General features: G+C 41.3%; 2 non-coding genes across 2 annotated transcripts; both read left to right on the top strand.

The window, feature by feature from the left end:
* Positions 1-119, top strand: LOC145405395 (5S ribosomal RNA). Its single transcript, XR_013898347.1, has one exon. It is a non-coding gene; the product is annotated as a 5S ribosomal RNA (ribosomal RNA).
* A 1,572-nt stretch (positions 120-1,691) lies between these two features.
* LOC145405393 (5S ribosomal RNA) lies at positions 1,692-1,810 on the top strand. The gene has a single exon (XR_013898345.1). It is a non-coding gene; the product is annotated as a 5S ribosomal RNA (ribosomal RNA).
* The last annotated feature ends 23,190 nt before the right edge of the window (positions 1,811-25,000 follow it).

Below are 25,000 nucleotides of genomic sequence, written 5' to 3' on the forward strand. Positions count from 1 at the left end.
GCCAACGGCCATACCACGTTGAGTACACCGCTTCCCGTTCGATCAGCGAAGTTAAGCAACGTTGGGTCTGGTTAGTACTTGGATGGGTGAACGCCTGGGAACACCAGATGCTGTTGGCATCCCTACGTCAAGTGGGGTTGGTGGAGGATTAGTGCCCCTCCCTGTAAAACAATTAACTCTAAGCCCTTGGCCACCCCGTTTGGGATACATGGTGTCTGGCAATGAATGAATGAAATTACAGACTGTCCAGTGATTCTGATTGGCCATTCAGAGGAATACACTGAGAAGGGAGAAAAAGTGAGCAGATGGAGAGAACACTTTAATGAATTGCTGAACATTGAGAATGAAAGTACCGTAATGCGAGTATAAATGGCTGGGAGAAGGAGGGAGGTGAGAAGACAGGAAATCAGTAAGATGGAAGTTGTGGAAGCAATGAAGAAAGTCAAAATGGGGAAAGCCCCAGGAATTGATGGAGTGTGAGGTGAAATGCTGAAGCATGGGGGACAGATAGTAGTAGAATGGATGTGGAAGATGTGCAGATTGCCCTGGGAGGAAGGTAGAATCCTGGAAGATTGGAAGTCAGGTATAATTATTCCCTTGTACAAAGGGAAAGGGAAAAAAGAAGTATGTGGTAATCATAGGGGCATTTGTCTTCTTAGTGTAATAGGAAAAGTGTATGGTAGGATACTTATTGACAGAGTTAGGGAAATAACAGAGGAATTAGTTGGAGAAGAACAGGGAGGCTTCAGGAAGGGAAGAGGTTGTGTTGATCAAATACTCATTCTTAGATCTTTAGTGGAAAAGTTTCTAGAGAAGGGAAAGAAGTTGTATGTGGCCTTCATGGATTTGGAGAAAGCATATGACATTGTGGATAGACAAGGGTTGTGGAAAATATTAAGAATAGCCTATATGGAGTAGATGGGAAGTTGTTGAATGCTGTGAAGAGTATGTATGAGGGTGCTAAGGCTGCAATGTGTGTGGATAGTGAACTGAGTGTTTTTCTATTTGAAGGTTGAGTTGAAACAGGGATGTGTCATGTCTCCGTAGTTGTTCCATTTGTATATGGATGGGGTCATAAAAGAGATACAAGGTAGGGCAGTGGATGTTGGAGTGGCCCTCATGAGACAGGACAGAGTTTGGAAACACTGCCCCTATGATTACCACACACTTTTTTTTCCCCTTTCCCTTTGTACAAGGGAATAATTATACCTGACTTCCAATCTTCCAGGGCTCTACCTTCCTCCCAGGGCAATCTGCACATCTTCCACATCCATTCTACTACTGTCTGTCCCCCATGCTTCAGCATTTCACAACACACTCCATCAATTCCTGGGGCTTTCCCCATTTTGACTTTCTTCATTGCTTCCACAACTTCCATCTTACTGATTTCTTCCTGTCTTCTCACCTCCCTCCTTCTCCCTGCCATTTATACTCGCATTACTTTTATTCTCTATGTTCAGCAATTCATTAAAGTGTTCTCTCCATCTGCTCACTTTTTCTCCCTTCTCAATCTATTCCTCTGAATGGTCAATCTGAATCACTGGACAGTCTGTAATTTCATTCCTCTAAAATAATAATAATGCTTTCTTACACTGTCAAATTTGATTCTCAGATACAGCTCCTAAAGCTCATGTCAAGCACTGTTTGTTTACCATTCCCAAGGAAAGAGATGTATCATCTGCAAATAATTAGCCAACGGCCATACCACGTTGAGTACACCGCTTCCCGTCCGATCAGCGAAGTTAAGCAACGTTGGGTCTGGTTAGTACTTGGATGGGTGACCGCCTGGGAACACCAGATGCTGTTGGCATCCCTACGTGTCAAGTGGGGTTGGTGGAGGATTAGTGCCCCTCCCTGTAAAACAATTAACTCTAAGCCATTGGCCACCCCGTGTGGGATACATGGCGTCTGGCAATGAATGAATGAAAAAATTTATCAAGCAACACTTCCATTTACTTCAAAACTCTTGTCTGTTTCCTTCCACTTTTTTTTTCTCTCTTGTATGTTCTTCCCTGTCTCCTGCAGCTCCTGCCTTCATTCATTAGACCCATTGGACCTTCATTTAATCTAAAAGTAAGCAGTGGTGTGCCTTACCATATCAAATCACCAATACTTATTTGGTGTTGTTAAAATGTTGGCCAGAAGTGAATAGTCTATGCTGAAAGGTTGAAGTTCGGCAGTGCTACCAGCAGAGTACTGTTTTAGGTGAAACGAAGAATGGCTTATAGTTCATATATAAAATGCAACCACCACAAAAAATTATAACTAGTATTAATGTTTAACCATGAATTTCAACTTAAACTCCACATCTATTTAACTAACCCACTTCTGGTCAATCAGAATGGTTCTTACCTATTCAATTCAACTTAAATAAAGAGGCCTTCCAAACGTATAACTGTTGCTATTTTTACCTGCAACAAAAAATGGTAATTTTTTACAAGTGCACAGGGACGTCTTTTTTGGTGAAACCAAGGTATTTCTGATAGTTTTTGATGTGTTTTGAACGAATCTGACCTTCATTTCTGCCGCAAATCAGTATATTTCAAGATATCCCCCACCCCCCCTTCCCCCCACAAGAATGGGGGAGATGGGCGAACCCGGGGTTTTTGGGTGGGGGAAATCACATACTATAGTGATCTGCGATAGAAATGAAGGTCAGAAGAATTCACAGCACATCAAAAACCATCAGAAATACATTGGTTTCACCAGCCAGACCGCTGCGCGCCGGGCCGTCTGGCCTACTCCCAACCGACTCGCACCAACAATCGCCTGCCCGCTGTCACCAGCAAACCATTATCTCCTAAGCTAAACTAACCTAAGCCATAAAATTATATTTTTCCGTGCCAAGAACAATGGGGGACCTGTGGGAAAGCGGGGTTTTGGGTGGGGAAAACACGCAAAAACGAGTGATTTCCGACTGAAACTGTTATCAAATTCAAATCGAAAATACTAAAAATCCTTCGGAAAAATGAAATTTTAAGCTTCTTAGGGAGTCCGTGTTTGCTAACTGGGGGGCTTCGCCCCCAGACCCCCCAGCCCTGGCCGTGCTTTCTAACTGGGGGGCTTCGCCCCCCAGACCCCCCCTGACATTAACCAAACCTCATCTAACCTAACCTAACCGGGTGTAAATACGAAATAATGCCTTTACTCACCAGTTTACAGCTCCTGAAGTACTTACGGTAATTTTGCAGGCTTCACAGGTCGTGGCTGGAGACAAACTGACTTTCAAATCCTGCGGGACCCTAGCGTATCTGAAATTCAAATTTGCGCGCCGGTTGTATCAGTTTGAACTTCACACATGAGCAGATAGTGCGTGACGTAACAGTAGACACATGCTTTAGCCCCACCCATAAGTCACGTGAACCGTGACGTGATGGTAGACACACGCAAGACAGGACCACAATGCATTAGGCACGCGCCGTGATGGGTCTCACGTATCGCCCGACTGTAGAGAGTAATTTTTCGGAAAATTTTCAAAAATCTTTTTTCGCGTTAATATTCATTTGCGGAAGTTGTTTATAGGGTTCAAAATGTTCGCAATGGTGAGATTTAGATATATGTAAGAGTAAAATTGAGATTCCAAATCCCTGTGCACTTGTAAAATAATACCCAAAAAATATGTAAATGAAAATGATAGAACAAATAATATGTTTTGGCCAAGGTAAGAAGTTAATTGAGAGTCTGACTTGGAGAGTATGAGAGGGGAGACCAAGGATGAGCTGGAGGGATGAAATGGAGAGAAATATATGAAATGGGGTGTGTGAGTTGGAGGGATGGCAGCCAATGACAAGAAAACACACTGGTTATTATGCTTTATTAACAGTGCAATATCTCGTGGTTTCTGCAAGTTTCCCACAATTATAGTCACTGAATCGATAGTCAAATGGTTTCTGAACAAAATCTCTTGGAATTCCATTTAAATATATACTATATGTAACCTGTTTGTTATTTCGTATATATTGACATTTCTACCTATGCTTCACCATGATCAACAGCTTATGCAACTTCGTTATCGCTGGCAATGGCTTAACCATCTCGAAACCACTGATTACATTCACACATAATTTCGAAGAAACTACATGTAAGCCATGCAAATCTCTTGTAATAGCTTTAATGGGGGCATAACTACAAACAAAATGAAAATATCAGTGGGTAATCTGTCTTCCTCTACACGCAACTACTTTTGTTTACTGAGGATTCGTCCTTAACTTATTTTTGGCCCATCGAATTTGGCTCACTGTACACGGTTCAGAGGAGAAAGAGACCTGATAATGGCAAGTAAGAGTAAGTGGTAAAAATTATGGGACTGAACTGTGAAATCAGCACGGATTTAATTGACAAAATTCCCGATTCCACTGACGTACGAAATAACCAATCATCCCGCTAGTTCTTCTCTCTGCAGGGCTTCTGCTGCGAATGAGTCGTACGTCTGGCAGCCGGCGGCGCATGCGCAATGAACGCAAGGAGTCAGGATTAGTGAGGGAGTCAGATCTGAACGCTACACTGGCATAGGATCTCCGTAGAATTTTTTGCCCACAGTTACAACTGAAGTATATCGGATTTGCGTTCAGACTTGGGTTCCATTCCCGAAGCTGCAAATAAGACGATCAATTGGTTAGCTGCAAAAAATCCAAGTGACAACGTTACACTAGAACAGCACATAAACACGAGAGCCCTCCGCAGGAGCAAGTGCGATGGGCCCGAAGGGCCCATGAGCACTTGTGAAGATCTATGCCTACAATGTATGAAGCCTTGCAGAGGATTACAAACTTGATAACTTAATGATTGTACTGGAAAACATTTGTTGGGATATTGTAGGTTTGGGTGAGACCCACAGAAAAGAAAAAGTAATTCAGCTCGGAGACACAAACCACCTATTTTACTACAGAGGAAGGCAAAATGAAAGAGTTAGTGTTAGTGGCATAGGATTTCTAATTAACAGAAATCTTGCAGACAATATTGTTAAATTCAGCAGTGCATCTGACAGAGCAGCAATGGTGGTAATTAGACTGTGCAAAAAATATACCCTGAAAGTGATACAAGTATATGCACCAACTTCTCAGAGCTCAGATGAAGAAATTGAAACATTCCATGATGACATCTCCCAAATTATGGAAGAAGAAAAGACCACCTATACTATACTCATGGGAGACTTCAATGCAAAAGTTGTAAAGTCAAAAAATGGAGATACATGGATGGGAAAATTTGGAGTAAGAGAAAGGAACGAAAGAGAAGTAATGCTGGTAAACTTTGCTGAAATGTATAACATGAGAATAATGAACACATTCTTTCACAAAAGAAGAGGGAGAAATTGGACCTGGAGAAGCCCAAATGAAGAAACAAAGAATGAAGTCGACTTCATTATTGCAGATAAGAATAACACGATCACAAATGTCACAGTTATCAACAAAATAAATATTGGAAGTGACCATAAAATGGTGGGCTGCATAGCCAGATTCAATATCAGAACTGAAAGAGAGATGATTAACGATAAAAAGATATGCCCAATAAAAGTAAACGAAAACAAAGCAGCCTTTCAGTTGGAAATAAGGAACAGATTTCAGGCTCTAAGCAATGCTGAATGTGACACTGATCAGCTGAATGACAAACTAACAAAAGTGTTAAGATTATCAGCGGAAGTAGAAGGAAAACCTAATACAACAAGAACCAAGAAATATTCAGAAAAGACACTCGAGCTTATGAAAAAAAAAGAAAAAAAAATGAAATGAAAGTAAAAACAAAGAAAGATGAAATAGAACGAGGGGAATTAAATAAGCTTATCAACAAAAGACAAAGAGAAGAAAAAAAGAGAAACATGGATCATATCAAAGAAACCATCAAAAAAAGGAAAAAGTCTGAAACAGGTCAGAAGTAAAATGGCGCTAGGAAAGCAACAAATTACATAATTGAAAGACAAAAACGATGAAGTCATGAAATGCAGAGATAAGATGGTGAAGAGAGTTGAAGAATTTTACAAAGAACTGTATGCATCAAGGACCGTAGTACCAGCAGCTAACTTTTCAGTTGACACAAGTGAGATAACTGAGGTAACACCAAACGAAGTAAAATTCTCTTAAAATTATTAAAAGAGGGAAGGCTTCGGGAAAAGACGGAATAGTAACAGATTTACTGTTGGATGCTGGAGTAGAAGTACAAAATAGGCTTGCTTACTTATTTACTCAATGTAGGTGGGGGCGCTCACCATCCACTCACTTGATATAGTGCTGCTCTAGGGTGTCTGACCTGTCCTCTCCTTCATCCTTCTTTCCTTCCATCTTCTATCTTTCCTTCATTCTTTCCTCGTCCTTCTACCTACGGGTGACTTTACACTTCTTCCTCTGTCTTTCATTCCTTCATTCTTTCCTCTTCCTTCTGCCTATGAGTGACTCTACACTGAGTGACAAGCCAAATGGTTTCCTGTACACCAGGAAACCATTTACTACGCTGGGTGGTAACCATATAACCAAATTTTGGTACTTGGTGGTTTAGTGGGTAATTATTGTGCTCCAATCGGCTTGAACCGGTGAAGGTTTATATCCAAGGGTTTATTGCTTACGTAATGCCACTCAGGGATGAGTGAGGTTGGTGACTCTCATCTTAAATGTCAGGACCAATTGCCTAGCCCCGGGCTCCTACGCTCCTCATGGGGCAACGTAGGATTGCATGATGGATGGATGGATGGATGGATGGATGGATAAAAACGAAGAAAATTCCCAAAACATGGTGTAATGCAATAGTTATTTTATTTTACAAAAAAGGTGACTCAAAAAATCTTGGTAACTATCGACCCATTGGCTTATTATCAGTCATCTACAAACACTTCAATAAAGTCCTTACGAACAGAATAACTACAAATCTGGAGGAAAACCAACCATGTGAACAGGCAGGATTCCAAAGTGGGTATTCGACTACTGATCATCTACACACAATGAATCAGCTAAGAAAACTACAGAATATAATAAACCACTGTGCTTAGGTTTTGTTGATTACAAAAAGACTTTCGACTCAGTGGAGCACATAGCAGTTATAAACTCATTGCGGGAACAAGGAGTGAATGAGAACATTATAAAACTGGTCGAAAACCTATATAAAGAGGGAACTGATACAGTTAAATTACATAAGAACTCAGAGAAAATTAAGATTGAGACGGGCGTGCGTCAGGGAGATACACTTTCACCAAAATTATTTACAACATACCTAGAAAGTATTTTCAGAAAGCTAGACTGGGCAAACAACGGAGTGAACATAGATGGAGAAAAGTTAAACCATTTAAGATTTGCAAATGACATTGTCCTAATCTCAGAAACAGCAGAGACATTGCAAGAAATGTTAAATAACCTGAACAGAGAAAGTCTCAAAGTAGGGCTGAAGATGAACCGGAGTAAAACTAATGTTTAATTCACAAACACCAAAGAGCGTCATCAGAATAAGCGGAGAAATTCTTGAAGACGTCAAGGAGTACAATTACATGAGACAAATACTAAGATTAACGAAAAATAATGATAGCGAAATAAAAAAAATAAATTGGATGGAAAGCTTTCTGTAAACACAGACACATCATGAAAAGAAGCTTGCCAGTTTGTATGAAACGAAAAGTATAAAACGAATGTATTCCAGCTATAAGGTATGGTTGTGAGAACTGGAAATTGAGAGAATCGATGAAAAATAAATCAATCCGTTCTTAGAGAGCAATGAAAAGGACAATGCTGGGAATATCTTTAAGAGACAGGAAAAGATCAGCTTGGGTGAGAGAGCAGACTAAGGTCAAAGATATTATAGAAGTTGTAAAAGAACAGAAATGGAGGTGGGCAGGCCATGTAGCAATAATAAGGGATAACCGATGGAGTAAGAGGTTGACTGACTGGACACCAAGAGATTGTAAGTGTAGTAGAACAACGCCAGACAGGAAGTGGAGAGATGAGATAGAGAAATTTGCAGAGAAAACGCGGCAAAGATTGGCTCAGTCAAGGAATTCGTGGAGAAGACTGGGGGAGGCCTTTGTTCAGCAGTGGATGTAATGGCTGATGATCATATAGATAGATAGATAGATAGATAGATAGATATATTGATTGATTGATTGATAGACAGACAGAAGGGTGACCATTCCCAACCCTCTGACTATCGTCCAATTGCTTTAACATTCTGTATCTCAAAAATTTTCGAGTCAATTCTTAATAGAAAAATTTAAAGCATCTTTCCTATCACAACCTTCTTTCTGATCTTCAGTATGGGTTCCGTCAGGGACGCTCCACTGGCGATCTTCTCACCTACCTTTCAGACTCCTGGTCATCCTCCTTTCGGGACTTTGGCGAAAGCTTTGCCATTACTTGACATCTCAAAGGCTTTCGATCGAGTCTGGCATAAATCTTTAATTTCCAAACTGCCCTCTTACGGTTTCTATCTTTCTATCTGTCCCTTCATCTCTAGCTTCCTTTCTGGTCGTTCTATAGCCGCTGTTGTAGACGGCCATCGTTCTTCTCCTAGATCTATCAACAGTGGTGTTCCTCAGGGCTCTGTCCTATCACCAACTTTCTTCCTTTTATTCATCAATGACCTTCTAAGCTGTACATCTAACCCTATCCACTCATACGCTGATGACTCCACCCTTCACCTTTCCATTCGGTTCCCGCAACGTCCATCTCAGCAGTTACTTCAACAAACAAGGGATGAGGCTATGGCACACCTAATGTCCGATTTGGCTAGTATGAAGTATCTCTGACTGGGGTAAAAATAATCTTGTTCATTACTATAGACAATTTCCAAATTTCATAGAGTCACCTATTATTAGTCAGAATAGAGTAAATAGATGAGGATGAGTAACTAGAGATGATTTTTAACCCAGTGATTATGAAAAATATCATCCTAAACTTATTATAATTCTCTAACGGCATCTAGAATAAAATGAAGCTGATGCCCTGGTACTGAAAGGGATGAAAATGGTTTGCGATTGCGTTTTTGCATTTACGACATTGCAAATTTCAAGAATTTTGCGGATTGGCAGTTGCGGAAGGCAGATTTTTGAGTTTGCGGATTTGCCTAGCGGACCTTGCGGATCTGAATTTTCGTTTGCGGTGCCCACCTGTGATATATATATATATATATATATATATATATATATATATATATATATATATATAGATATAGATAGATAGATAGTAGAGAGAGAGAGAGAGAGAGAGAGAGAGAAGCAAAGACATCACCTCGTTAAACTGGCTGTCTTGAAGCAGGTGTGTATCGTGGCCAGGGCCCCGCTGAAGTTAGCCATATCGCAGCACACATTCTCTGCAGTCAGGTTTTGGTGGTACACATAGCAGCTTGAGTTGAAGGTTGGGTACTGTGGCTTTTCCTGAAGTTGTTTCTGTGGTTGTTCGTGTTGTCGATGCTTTAACACCTGGGAATGGTTTTGAGGAGAAAGATTCGGGTGTGGTGGCTGTGTTGGTAGGTGTTGGTAAGACTGAAGTAATACATGGGAATGGTTTTGGTCTTGTGTTGATGGTTGTGCTTGGTGAAGTAACTTTGTGAAGTGTGTTATATCTGAGTAGTGTTGTGACTGATAGAGTAGTTCTGATGACTGTGGTTGTGATGAATGTTGTAGGGGCTGATACATTAAGTGTGATATTTGGGGTTGTGGTAACTGTGTTTGCAGCTCCTGTAGTCGCAGTGGTTGTTGGTACAGCAGCTGCGATATATGGAAGAGTTGCGGATGTGGCAGGACGGTTCTGGTGAGGAAGACGTGAAGGAGTAGACAAACCAGGACCACCAACATGACGCTCAGTCCTCGCACCAGTTCCTTCCTGAGGCAGACCATGACGGAGGGAGCCTCTGTAGAGAGTAACATATATTCTTTCACTACTGCTAAAACGATTGACACCAACACATTAATGAAAAGTAGTCCAACTCATGTTAACATCTCCAAATAATACTTATAATAATGATGATATCCTAATGATGATGATGGTGACGATGATAACAATCTATTTATCTATATACCTAGGCTGTTTTCCCCAAGGAAAGGGAGGTAGCCGAGACAGGACGACACACTCCCAATTTACTCATCCATACAAATACATTCATTCGCATCTTAGCCCCAAAGGGAAGAAGGGAGATCCTCACCACACCACGCCGCACGAGGGTCAACTTCACAGTGCAATCAGTGACATCCGCAGCAGGGCCAGACAGCAGAGCAGAGCTGATTTACCTCTGCCACATCATAATAGACCCATCCCCTTACCCGCACCTGACCCGATCAGCTGATCAGACCAAATGTGGGAGAATATCCCCTCAGGGCTGCGTCATCATTTATTTATTCACAGTTTCTCTCCATTTATTTGTCACGCACAGCCACTCTATCTATCTATCTTTTTTAATAACTAGAAGGAGCACTCAGAGGGTGAAGAACCCTCTCCCAACAGCTGGTCTAAGGGACGAATACTTGACTTTGTCCTGTGACCTTGTCCTTTGACAAATTTTATGTTCTCAGGGTCTAATTACTTTATTCGTACCTAACCTTTTACCATTCCATCAATTATGGTTCATATCAGACTTCGCTCAGTGACCTTACCTTTTACTATTCGTTGTGATCTTGACATCGAAATGTTCTCAAAAACGATTTTCATTAGTCTTATTTTAATCTGATTCATTTCGAAAAGTTTAGTCATCATCGGATAAAAGCTGATTACGTTGACCTTGCCTTGTGACCTTGACATTTGACCTATTGTTCCAAAGCACTGTATACCTGTATGAACATTTTGGTTGTCCCTGAACCCTTGACTAGTAAAAAAAAAAAAAAAAAAAAATGCACTCACAGGTATGCAGAAGCCACACACAATAATAGAATGGTAAGTCCCATCCACTGCAGCACAGTATTACTGAGTATACGACCTGTGTCAATTGTCACTTTTAACTATGATAGCCATACAAAACGACACATTTCAAGTGCAAAAAATAAACTTGTTATAAAATCCCTTGTTGCTTGTTGAGAGAGAGAGAGAGAGAACGAGGATTTTCTATTCTCAGTGCCAAATATAACCGTTAACACAGTTTTAAACGTCCGCAACATCCTCATTCAGCAGGTGCGGATGCAATCGCGGACGATGAATATGACGTAAAATATGTAGGTACAGATGCGGATATTGATTTCAGTGAAAAAGCGGAAGTGGATATGGATCTCTTTTTAATGCGGATGCGGTTACGGATGTCACATACACCTCTGATATACTGCATATTCCGCTCGGTAAATTTAGGTTTGGTAATGAAAAAACTAATTTGGTGTTAATTTTCACTGAAAGTAGTTAATCTTTAATGTCCGAGTATTTCCTGTGAATGAAATTAATATACATGTATGCTATTTGAGTTTAAGTGAATGAGAGGCATAACCGGCATCAGGGATGTGTACTTTACTTATATCAGTATCATTACGATATGCCATTGTATACTGTAATTACTGCGGAAATATTGTGAGGAGCAGACGGTAGCACCAGTCGAACAGGGCAGTACTCCCGAGGCTGATGGCAATCTGGTGATAGGGAGAGCTGGAGCTCCCATTTCACCAGCCCTCAGGACTTGATCCTGACCATCTCCCTTTGTTGAACATTTTCAGTGCATTAATTTACACAAAGAGTAGGCCAGCATGCTCTCATAATACCTCTACCTTCAACTGTCTACACCACACTCTACATGCGCATAACATATCACACCTTCTATTCACTGTCTTTAGTAATGGCCGCTGCAATCTTACTATCAAATGAGGTGGTACCTCGGATTGCCACCACCGGCAGGGTAGGGCTGGCGGCACAGGGTCCTCCCGGTCGCCATCAAGCGACTGTGGTGGCAGCGACTTGCTATTTCCGGGAATGCTCGTCAGCGAAGAGGTGACAGTGCGGCCTTATTCTTTACCAACATCCGCGGCCTTATTCTTTACCAACATCCGCGGCCTTACCACAAATTTAAACTCAGTTCATTTTTTCCTTCAGTCCATATCCCCTTTGGCCATCTCCTCACAGAACCACGAATCTCACCCTCTACTGATATATCCCCATTTTGTTTTCCCGGTTACCATCTCCTTACAAACTTCCGTAACAAGGGCCGCACCTGTTGTTATCTCAAATCCCAATATGCAGTTGACACTATTTTAAACTTCACTTCATCCAGTTTTGATTACTCATTATATAAATTAAATTGTCAAAACATTACCAAATATATTTGTGTAGTTTATTGTTCCCCCAGTGCTTCTTCGGAACCCAGTGTATTTGCTTCCATATCCACTCAGTTGAGTAACCTTAACCTTGCCCTTGGCACCGATATTACCATTTTGGGTGATTTTAACATACACAATGTTGAATGGTTATTGCATTCTGCCCGGACTGATGACGCTGGTCTAGAGTGCGAGCTGTTTGCGGAATCGTTTAATCTCACCCAGTTGGTAAAGCGACCAACCAGAACACCTGATAATCCTGACCATATTGCCCATCTCTTGGATTTATTTTTGACAAATAATCCAGATCAGTACAGGATAGAGGTACTGTCACCACTTGGATCCTCTGACCACAATCTCATCAAAGCCTCATTAATTGACCCCCCTACACCTCCCCGTTCTGAACCTGTCAGGGTGACCTGATAGCACATTGGTAGGGCAAACTGGGATGGATTTAGAAATTATCTTGCTGACATTCCATGGCAGTCTTTCTTCTTTAGTGATCCCAATTCTACCCAGTCCCACATTTGCGACTTAATACTAGCTGGTATGGGTTTATTCATACCAAGCCAACAGTTCACTAAAAGATCGAACTCTCCAAAATGGTTTGATGGCAACTGTGCCAGAGCAACAGCCCAAAAGTCATTAGCATGTAACTCTTACTTAAAATCAAAAACATCTGAATCACTCTCCCAATTTAAAATTGCTAGAAATCATGCAAAAGCTGTATTAAATCTATCTAAATCAAACTTTCTTCAAAAGCAAGCATCAAAACTACTTAACGACCCTAATGACAATAGAATATTTTGGTCAACTCTTAATTCTTTCAATAATAACTTTAACAAGTCATCTTCCATTCCCCCACTAAAATCTTCAGATGGCAACATTACAAATGACCCGCGTGGGAAAGCAGATATCTTTGCCACAAACTCTACCATAGACGATACCAGCCAGAATGTCCCAGTACTGGAACTTGACTCTCCCGAAATTGCCCCACTTAAAATACAGACAAGATACGTAAAATCCATCCTAGACAATTTACCTACCAACAAAGCTCCAGGCCAGATGGAATTCCGCCAATTGTTTTGAGAAAGTGTTCCCTTGAACTTACCTCTGTTCTAGCTAAATTATTCAGACTATGCATACCTACTTCTTTATTCCCAAATTCATGGAAAGAAACCAATATCCATCCAATTCCTAAGAAAGGAAGCTCGTCTGACCCCTCCAATTACAGACCAATAGCTGTCACATCTTCTCTTGGTACGGTATTTGAAACTTTAATTAATAAGCACATTGTTAAACATCTTGAATCCAACAACTTAATTAGTGATAGACAATATGGTTTTCGCCATGAAAGATCCACCATTGACATACCCAATCTCCTAACTCATACCATCCATCAATCAATTGATCTACATGGAGAAACTCATGCAGTAGCTCTGGATATTTCTAAAGCTTTCGACAGAGTATGGCACCGTTCCCTGCTGTCCAAACTCCCTTGCTATGGACTAACGTCTTTTGTTCCTTCGATTTCTTCATATCTTAGTGACAGGAAAATAAGAGTAAAAGTAGATGATGTATATTCCAAATTCCACTCAATTAACACCAGCGTGCCGTAGAGATCAGTTCTGGCGCCAACCCTCTTTCTGGTTCATATTAATGATCTCTTATCTGTCACCCACAATCCCATTCACTTATATGCAGATGACTCAACACTACATAGTTCATTCACACTCAGACACCCATTTACAAAGTATAATATCTCTACCTCTCAACTCAGTACAGCCATCTCCATAAATCAAGATCTATCTGTAATCAGTGAATGGGGACAAAACAACCTTGTCTCTTTTAATGCTAGTAAAACTAAATATATACAGTTTACTAATAGACAGATATTGCCAGATTCGTACATTACCTTCAGTGCTACTAATATTCCCATATCCAAAGGTATTGAAATTCTTGGCGTCTCACTTAACAATGCCCTCAGCTGGACCTCTCATTTCAGATCACTTGCTAAAACCGCCTCAAAGAAACTTGGATTATTGTACAAAGTCCGTAACTTCTTCGCTGATGAGCAGTTAGCTATAATTTATAAGAGTCATGTGCCCTCTCAGCTTGAATATTACTCACCCTTGTGGAATGGATGTGGAGATGTTGCATTAAGAGAACTAGACAAAATTCAGAACAAAGCTGTTAGAATCATTAACAACCCTGCCATTACAAATAAACTACCTCCCCTGCAAGTCAGAAGGAATGTTGCCTCCCTTGCATTATTTTGCAGAAATTTTTTTGGCAAATGCTCAGACGAAGTTGCGTCCATGGTGCCACCTCTCCATGCCTTTCCTCGTGCTACACGGTCATATGGTAGCGCTCATGACTGGAATGTCACTCAGCCATATTGCAGAACTTCCACCTATCAGAATTCTTTTATTCCCCGAATTGCATCTGTCTGGAACTCTCTTCCCCAGGGTTGTTTCCCTTCAAATTTCAATCCACAGCTGTTCAAGTCTAACTGTTACAGATATTTTATGAGCAGATGACACCAATAATCTGGTGTATGGATTATTATTTTTTTACTCATTTGTTTTTCCTTCCTCCGTTCTGTTATTAAAAAGAAAAAAAAAGACATAAAAATCTGTCTATATTTCAAGTGGCGGTAGCGACTAGAATAGTGGTAGTGTACTGCTACTCCAAAAACATTTTGATCCAAGTAGTGGTAATGCCATTACTTTTAGAGGTTAGTGTGCATAACACTGTTTGTGGCCTGCATTTAGTTCTGACGTCCTATACTCGTCTGGTTGCTCATGTGTCAGATTTACTTTCATCACGTCGTTTCATTACATCACGACTTCGACTGTCGAGACGAAGTCAAGGTTAGATGCGGACAGCTTTACAGGGTCATTGTTATGGAAGGTGATACGGGTATCTTCAGCGCCACATTATCCCATACATTCATGCTTTAGGATTTTACCTACAACTGTGAGGGGATCAGGGAGTAAACTGTAGCACAGTCAAACAGGGCGGTACTACCGAGGTGGATGGCCAGCTGGTGACAGGGAGAGCTGGAGCTCCTCTATCACCAGCCCTCAGGACCTGTTCCTAACCATCCCCCGCTGCTGAATATTTCACTGGTCTACAAGTATTTAAAAGTTGTCTGTCTCGGAGATAAAATTTACTGTTTCTTATGGATTTGAATACGATGAATTCAAATATGACAGTAAAACAGCTGACTTCCTACTGTTACTATGACATTTAAATTTTGATATTTTACAATTATGTACATAAAGTCGACAGTACAGTGTTAATTATGAGTTGCAAACCAATGTATTCCATCTGCTTATGATTGTTTTACATGAATATATTTGACATGCCATGTATGTAAACCACTTACGGTGTATCAGTACGTAGTTCAGCCATTACTCAGTTTCTGCACTGTGCTTATGGGCTTGTCTCTTGTATTCGTGAAACGGAGCATCACTGGTCACTGCCCAGCAATAGTCCGCAACACTGATGGGCTCTGTTTGCCCTGATACCATTTCTCCATTGCTGCAGTGTCCTGGTGAAATTGTTCGCCTTGTTAGTCGCTCACTCCCCCGCGGTTTTGTGGAAAGAAATCTAGATGAGAGCGCAAAATTGTATATCTAGAGCAACACATTGAAGCCAAGCTTATTGTATGTCGTAAGGAGGTTGTCCACGAACTCCCTGTAGTTGTCTGCCTTGTTGTTTTCAAGAAATCTTGTTACTACTAGCCTGAAGGGTTGTCATGCACCCTTGTCTTTGCCACACAGTGCACCGTCATGTGCAACATCTCGAAGAAGATTACGAATCTGAGGACAACAAAAACACCTTCATGTATTTTTACTTACCTTGGGGAATTTCACACAGAAATACTTGAATGCTTCTTGGGTTTTTTCCTTGGCTTTGACAAAGTTCATCATACCGAGCTCGCTGTGCAAGGATGGTAGCAAAATCTTAATTGATTCCACAAGTGATGAATGGTGAATATTTTATTCTCCCTAGCTCCAATGCCTGTCGAAGCGGCCAATTTCTCTTGGTGCAGTGAAACTTTCTTGCAAGACTTCTATTCACAGAGAAAATTGCAGTATTTTGCATATTCACTCTGCAAACCAAGCAATATGACAATAACCTTAAAGTCACTGCAAAGCTGCCACTGGTGTTGGTCGTAGTTTATGCACCCCCCAAATTGTTCCATGTTGTCATAAGATTTCTTCCTATGGACTGCATGACTAACTGAAAGGGATGGCAGAACATTGCCATTGTGCAGCAAAACAGCTTTAAGACACGTTTTCTATGAATCAATGGAAAGTCTCCACTCAACTGGATTATGAACGATGTTGAGTATTGCCATTAGACCATCGATGTTGTTGTAGGCTACAAGATCACCTTCCATGATGAAGAAATGGGCACGATTCTTCTGACGGTCACGGAACGTGGAAGCCCTAACATCATCGGCCAGGAGGTTCCATTGCTGTAGTCTGGAGCCCAACAACTCTGCTTTACTCATGAGCAGTTCCAAATCCCTCACAAGATCGTTCATTTCACCTTGTGCAATGAGATGTGGTTCGGTGGAAGAGGATGGGGCAAAATCTGGGTCAAGTGACGATGGTTCAGAACTAAATGTTTCGTAGTTCCTGTCTTCCTGGCGTCTCATTCAAATCAGAAGGATTCTCGTGCTTCAGGAATAGTCGGACCATCCCATGGGGTACTGGGCGAATAGCTGATGGAATGTTTGGATTTTGTACAGTCCACTTTTTTCCTCTTACAACTTTTCCCAAGTAAGGGCACCATACAGAAGTAGCAATTGCTGTTATGATCTGTTGGCTCTCTCCAAACCATTGGCACAGCAAACGGCATTGATTTACTTTTCTTGAGTAACCGCTGGCGAAGACTTGTTGCACAAGCGTTGCAGCCTACATGTGGAGCACAGCTCTTGTCTTCATCTCCAATACTCCAGCCAATATATAGATGGTAAGCTTTCTTAACTATAGTGGTAATACTGCCTTTTTGTGGCGCAAATGTCACTTCGCCAAAAATATAGTAGAAATTATCTGCTTTGTTCACACAAGTACAAGGCATTACTGGACACTCTGGCGAGACAGAAATATGTCCTTTTGCAAAATCAAAATGTATTATTAAACTGAGAACGGCATCAGGATTTATATAGGGCCGGACAAAGGACTTGGTAATGGGTACATGGAATGTAAGAGGAGCGAATGATGAGGTGAAAGAGAGAGAGATTGTCCAGGTGCTTGAGGGTGCGAAAGTGGATGTATGTGGAATAACTGAAACAAATTGGAGAGGAGAAAGTGTGAGAGAATGGGAGTATGGATGGGGTATATGTCCAGGAGTAGGTGAGAATGAGAGGGCAAAGGAAGGAGTATGTATAGTTGTGAGTAAAAGATGGAAGAAGAGCATAAGACAGTATGGATCAGTTGAGTCAAGGATTGTGTGGGTAAAGTTGAAAGTTGGAATACAAATGTGGGCGATTGTGTGTGTGTATGCGCCAACGCAAGATCGTGCTAGAAGTGTGAGAGAAGAGTTCTGGACAAATGTAGAAGTGTGCATGGAAAAGTTTGGAAGGAATCAGAGAGTGTTTTTGATCGGTGATATGAATGGTAAAGTTGGGAATGTGAAGGTGGATGGAATAGTTGGAAAGTGGGGTGTGCCTGCTGAGATAGATGAGAATGGGAGTGCGTTAGTGGACATTTGTGCTGGGAGGGGGTTGGTGATAGCCAATACCCTCTTCAGGCATAAAATGATCCACAGGTATACATGGCGAGTGATGAGAAGGGTGGGTGGTGAACTGAATGAAAGGAAGGCAATGATTGATTATGTGAGTGTGGATGAAAGGATGCGAAGATGTGTAATGGATGCAAGAGCTTATAGAGGTTGGGGGAGTGGGCTTTCTGACCACTACTTGGTGGTGGCCAGAATTAGGATTCAAGTAAGATGGAGGAATAGAAGAAGGGAAAGACGAGAGGAAGGAGTAGTTGCAAGGAGAGTGGAAAGGTTACAAGAGGATGAGAAAAAGGCAGAGTATAAGAGAGAAGTGGAGGAACGATTGGGCAAATATGAGTTGGAGCAGATGGGAGACGTGGAAGGTGTGTGTGTAGGATATTTACAGAAGAAATATGTGCAGCATGTGATGTGGTGTGTGGAAGGAAGAGAAGACGGAGGGGGGTGCAAGGAACAGCGTGGTGGACTGAAGAGGTGAGACAGGCTGTGGCAGAAAATAGCATACAATGAATGGATGAGAAATAGGGGCGTGGAAGAAGTTGAGAGGTGGAAGAGAGAGTTATATGTAGAAAGAAAGAGAGAGGTGAAAAGATTAGTAAGAGAGAGTAAGAAGAGAGTGGATGAGGAATTTGGAAGGAATTTGAGTGTAAAGTGGAGGGACTGTAAGAAAATGTTCTGGAAAGAGGTGAAAAGAGTAAGACAGGGTGGAAGTGAAGTTAGCAGGGGAGTGAAAGATAAAAATGGTAGATTACTAGTGGAGAAGGGAGAAAAAGTGAGCAGATGGAGAGAACACTTTAAGGAATTGTTGAACATAGAGGATGGAAGTAATGCGAGTATAAGTGGCTGGGGAATGGCTGGGAGAAGGAGGGAGGTGAGAAGACAGGAAGAAATCAGTAGGATAGAAGTTGTGGAAGCAATGAAGAAAGTTAAATTGGGGAAAGGCCCAGGAACTGATGGAGTGTGGTGAAATGCTGAGGCATGGGGGAGAGATAGTAGTAGAATGGATGTGGAAGATGTGCAGATTGGCCTGGGAGGAAGGTAGAGTCCCGGAGGATTGGAAGTCAGGTATAATTATTCCCTTGTACAAAGGAAAAGGGGAAAAAGAAGTGTGTGGTAATCATAGGGGCATTTGTCTTCTTAGTATAATAGGAAAAGTGTATGGTAGAATACTTATTGACAGAGTTAGAGAAAGAACAGAGAAAATAGTTGCAGAAGAACAGGGAGGCTTTAGGAAGGGAAGAGGTTGTGTAGATCAGATATTCATTCTTAGATCTTTAGTGGAAAAGTTTCTAGAGAAGGGAAAGAAGTTGTATGCGGCTTTCATGGATTTGGAGAAAGCATATGACAGGGTGGATAGACAAGGATTGTGGAAAGTGTTAAGAATATATGGAGTAGATGGGAAGTTGTTGAATGCTGTGAAGAGTATGTACGATGGTGCGAAGGCTGCAGTGCATGTGGATGGTGAACTAAGTGAATTTTTCTCTTTGAAAGTTGGGTTGAAACAGGGATGTGTCATGTCTCCATGGTTGTTCAATCTGTACATGGATGGGGTAATAAAAGAGGTACAAGGTAGGGTAGTGGATGTTGGAGTGGCCCTGGTGAGAGAGGATAGTGTTTGGAAACTCCCTGTACTGTTGTTTGCAGATGATACTGTGTTGTTGAGTGAAGACGAAGGGGAGCTGCAAGGCTTGGTGGATGAGTTTGGGAGAGTGTGTAAGAAACGGAATCTAAAGGTGAATGTAGGGAAGAGTAAAGTGATGGTCTTTGAGAGAGGTGAAGTCAGTGAATGTACAGCGAAGTTGGATGGTGAGGAATTGGAAAATGTGAGTACGTTTAAGTACTTGGTTAGTGTGATGAGTAAGGATGGAGATTTGCAGGGTGAAGTGCTTGAAACGGTACAGCAGGGAAGAAAGGTTGCTGGTTCTTTGAAAGCAGTAATAAGAAACAGGGAAGTGAGCATGGAAGTGAAAAAGTTAGTACATGACAGTATTGTGATACCAACTGTAACATATGGAAGTGAAGCTGGGACGTTGTTGTTACGGAACAGAGAGAGATAATGAACACTTCAAGTGGGAATACTAAAATCACTACTGTCCCGCAAAGTTCCAGGTTCAAAACAAAAGAGTTACCGGTAGGTAAAATTACAAGTTAAAGTTTAATGCTCAAACTAAGAACTAAACATTCAGGACTCATAAGGATAATGTAATGGCAAAACAGGTTACATGTATGGTTAACTGCAATAGCCTCTATTAATACGAATTTAGCAAGAACAAATTTATCTAAGTCAGCCCTGATAAAATGAGAAAACCGGATAATGCTCAGTTAAAGCAAGATATATTATTACAGATACAAAATATTATTAATAATGGCTGACATCAAAAACTCCACATGAATAACAAAAACCTTACCAGGCCTACGAATTAACACCTTAGGCCATACAGTACAAGAAAAATGGTAACAACACTTATACTCAAATTATACAGCAGCTAGATGGCTGGAGACTTCCTGAGCACTCACAAAAATAATAATACACTATACAGGGGAGGACAGAGATGTGAACAAACTGAGGAGTAGATCTAAGTGGCAATAATGCAGAGACTGAGCTCATTATATAGGGGCCGGCAGAGCTTGAGTCAACTTGCAAGAAGGACGCGCAAATGAGGGCACAGAGGACGAAGAGTTGACACTCCTGCTCTGAACAACAGAAAAAACGACTTACTCTACTATAAAGGGAGAAGGGGGGAGTGAGGTAGAACACGCAAGCCTGGTCAGTATGGAAGCCACGAGGCGAATCGTGATCAAACATGCAGCATACTGTACGTTAGAATTATACAAAGGATGATGAAAACATAGGCTATGTAACACCTCCCCACAAAGAAAAAGAAATTTACAGAGGAAATTTCTTATTACTCTAAAACAATCTGTCTAAAGTCTAGATAAGCAATCTGCAATAACATTTTCTTTCCCCTTGACATGTTGTATGTCTAATGAATACTCCTGAAGAAGTAGACTCCATCTTGTCAATCTCTGATTTTTATCTTTAATCTTACTAAGGAATTTCAGTGGGTTATGATCGGTATAAATGATTATGGGGTCAAAACCAGAACACAAATAAAAAGAAAAATGCTGTAAACCCAAAATCAAGGCCAAAAGCTCTTTCTCAATAGTGGAGTAATTCTTTTGAGGTGGAGTGAACTTCTTACTGTAATAAGATACAGGGTGTTCAATACCCTGATCATCCTTTTGCAGCAAAACAGCCCCAGCTCCTGTATCACTTGCGTCAACAGCCATCTTAAAAGGCTTAGCAAAATTTGGAGTAGCGAGCACTGGCTGACTTAATAGGATAGCTTTAAGTTTACTGAAAGAGGATTCACAGTTATCGGTCCAGACAAATTTAACTTCCTTTTTCAGTAGATCTGTAAGTGGTGATACAAGAATTGAAAAGTTAAGAACAAATCTCCTGTAATAACCTACCATTCCCAAAAATCTTTGTAGCTCTTTTCTACTTTTAGGTCTGGGAAGATCACTTATAACCTGAACCTTAGCTCCTGGTGGTGCAACTTGTCCATCACCAATTACGTACCCAAGGTACTGAACTTTAGCTTGACCAAACTCACACTTTGATAAATTAGCTACAAGATTAGCCTGAACCAAACGCTCAAGAAATTTACTGACATGGCATAGGTGATCTTTCCAGTTGTCACTGAAGATTAATACATCATCAACATAAACAACACACCCTGCCAAACCCTCTGTTACAACATTCATGAGCTTCTGAAAAGTGGCTGGTGCATTCTTCATACCATATGGCATTACAGAACATGCAAGAGAGTTTCCTAGTGTTACAAAACATGAGATCCCCGAGCACGTTCAGTCATAGGTACTTGCCGGTATCCCTTTAACAAATCAAACTTACTTATGTACCTAGCCTTTCCGATCTTGTCTATGCAATCTTCCACGCGAGGGAGAGGGTAAGTGTCTCTTTTGGTTATCTGATTAACACGTCTGTAGTCAATGCAAAGCTGCTGTGACCCACCTGGCTTAGGGACTAGAGTGACAGGAGATTTCCACTCACTCTGACAGGGCTCAATCATCTTGTGGTCCAACAGGTAGCCAAGCTCCTTCTGGATGAGAGGAACTTTCACTGGGTTCACACGGTAAGGAGGCAGTTTAACTGGCTTTGCGTCTCCAACATCGACATCATGCATCAACACAGTGGTTCTTCCTGGAGTGGCACGGAACACTTCCGGGTACTCCTGCAGTAATGCCGAAGATTCCTGCCTTTCCTCGGGAGCTAGATGAGAAAGCTTAGTCTGGAGATCATTCATGATATCAGGATTCTTCCCCAAACTATCACTCAGGCTCATACTGCATGGGAGAACTTCACTTGCAGACTCGGGTGGAGCAGCTACAGTGCAGACTGGGTTATTTTCGTCCCGCCTGTGATATAACTTTAGCATGTTGATGTGACAAAGTTGCTTGTTCTTTCTACGATCTGGTGTGGCGATAACAAAGTTGACATCACTGAGTTTCTTCTCCACGAAATAAGGACCACTAAACTTGGCTTGAAGAGGTTGCCCATGCACTGGTAGCAGAATCAAAACCTGATCTCCTGGCTGAAAGTGGCGTAACCTGGACTTCTTATCATACCAAGTCTTCATCTTCTGAGCAGCTCCTAAATTCTCTCTCACCAGCTGTAAAGCAGTGGACAGCTGTTCTTTGACCTTCATCACATACTCCAGCAGGTTGACGTCATCTTCCTCTGACAGCCAGCATTCCTTGAGTAGCTTAACGGGTCCTCTTACTTCATGGCCAAACAGTAGTTCAAAGGGTGAGAAGCCCAGTGATTCATTTGGAGATTCTCTTGCGGCAAATACAACGAATGGAAGACCTTTATCCCAGTCTTTCTGATGTTCCAAACAGTATTTCCTGAGCATCGATTTGAGTGTTTGATGATATCTCTCCAACGCTCCTTGTGTCTGGGGATGGTAAGCTGAAGACGTGATCTGGGTGATGCCCAACTCTTTCAGAGACTGCTTGAAAACATTTGACATGAAATTACTTCCCCAGTTTGACTGTACCTCCTTGGGCAGACCAAACTTGGTGAAGAACCCCAGCATTTCCTTAACCACGTTCTTTGCTGAGATATTTCTAAGTGGAATGGCTTCAGGATAAGGAGTAGCCATATCAATCAGGGTCAACACATAAGAAAATCCTGAAGAGGTCTTAGGAAAAGGGCCCACAATATGCACCAACACACGGGTGAATGGTGCCTCAAAAGGAGGAATGGGAACTAGAGGTGCAACCTTTTCGGTCTGATTACACTTCCCCACAACTTGACAGGTGTGACAAGACTTACAATACCAGGAAACATCTCTGAAGATACCTGGCCAGTAGAAGTGTTTCAAAATGTGTGCCACAGTCTTCCTCACTCCAAGGTGTCCTGCCAAACTGGAATCATGAGCCACTCTAATGATATCCTGCCTACAAACACGAGGGATGACAACTTGATGTACAACCTCCCATTCACAGTCGGCTGATGCTGTTGGGGGTCTCCACTTTCTCATAAGTACTCCTGACTTTATATAATAACAAGTAGAAGCACTAGCTGACTCTTACTCACTGCAAGCAGAGTTAGCTAGACCTTTCAACTCAGGGTCAGCAACCTGCAACTCAACCAACTCTTGACGAGACAAATTATCAACACTACGGGGTACTGCCTCATCTGGTGAGTGGTCCAAATTAGCAAGAAAAGTGTCAGCTAGGATAACATCATCATCATCATTATCCTCTAAGTCACCAGTAACCTTAGACTTAGCCCTAGTGACAGCATATGCAGAGAACACATCAGGGACATCACAATCCTGGGTCGCAGTCACTGGTTCACTAGACAACTGAGGAGCTGGACGCACTTGACTTCCACCAATATCATTTCCAAGTAAGAAAGTTACACCTGACATTGGGAGTGTCTCAACCAACCCAACCATAACGGAATCATTAACAAAACCAGACTCTAAATTCACTCTGCACAGAGGGACAGAGAAGTAATTATTCCCTACACCTTGTAAGATTACAGTTTCATCAGAGGAATTAACATTAGAGCATAGAACACTGGTCAGCATAAGGGATTGGCAAGCACCTGTATCACGATATATTTTAACTGATTTTCTGTCATTACTGTCCATAGGACTGACAAAACCATCAGACAGGAAATTAGCACATGAACTCTTGAGAGTGTCACCCACGTTACAGCTTAAAATAGGAGCTTCATCATGAGAATTTAATTTACCCCTCAAAGCAGGTTCAGTTACCTCGGTTAAAGAATTCTGGGAACTCTCAAGGGTGGACACTAGACCAATTGACTGAATATTTAAAGACTCCTTTTTGTTCACATCATGCTGTCTCCTGAAACATTTCTCCGTAGTATGACCAAGCTTACTACAAGAAGTATATTTACTTTTCTGAAATCTAGAGGTGGAGCTGGTATTTACTTCCTGAGAAACATCATCTTTATTCTCTTTCCTGTTACCTGTACTCTGAGTAGAGGCAACGTACTTATTTGCAGCTTTCCTTTTTTCTTTAGAATATCTCTTGTGAGTGAGAACATATTCATCAGCTAAAACTGCAGCATCAGACAAATTATCTATTCTTTTCTCATCAAGATATAGGCTTACATCTTTATTAATACACCTTTTGAAGTCCTCCAGCAAAATCATCTTCTTAATTTTATCAAAATCAGAATTTACATTCTTAGAATTTAACCACTGCTCTAACAGATCTTCTTTGATTTTTGCATACTCAACATGGGATTGCTTATCTTGCTTATAAGTTGTCCTAAATTTTACTCTATAGGCTTCAGGAACAAGCTCATAGGCCTTAAGAATGAAGCTCTTAACTACATCATAATTATCAGATTGATCCTGAGGCAAATATGCATAAGTTACTTGAGCTTTACCGGTGAGAACAGTCTGAAGGAGTACTGGGCAATACTTTTTGGGCCAATTAAAACCTGTAGCTACCCTCTCAACAACTGAAAATACTTTGTTAAAT

This window comes from Coenobita brevimanus, chromosome 66 (genome assembly GCF_032717465.1).
Source record: "Coenobita brevimanus isolate Jiangsu-jjx chromosome 66, ASM3271746v2, whole genome shotgun sequence".
Taxonomy (NCBI): domain Eukaryota; kingdom Metazoa; phylum Arthropoda; class Malacostraca; order Decapoda; family Coenobitidae; genus Coenobita; species Coenobita brevimanus.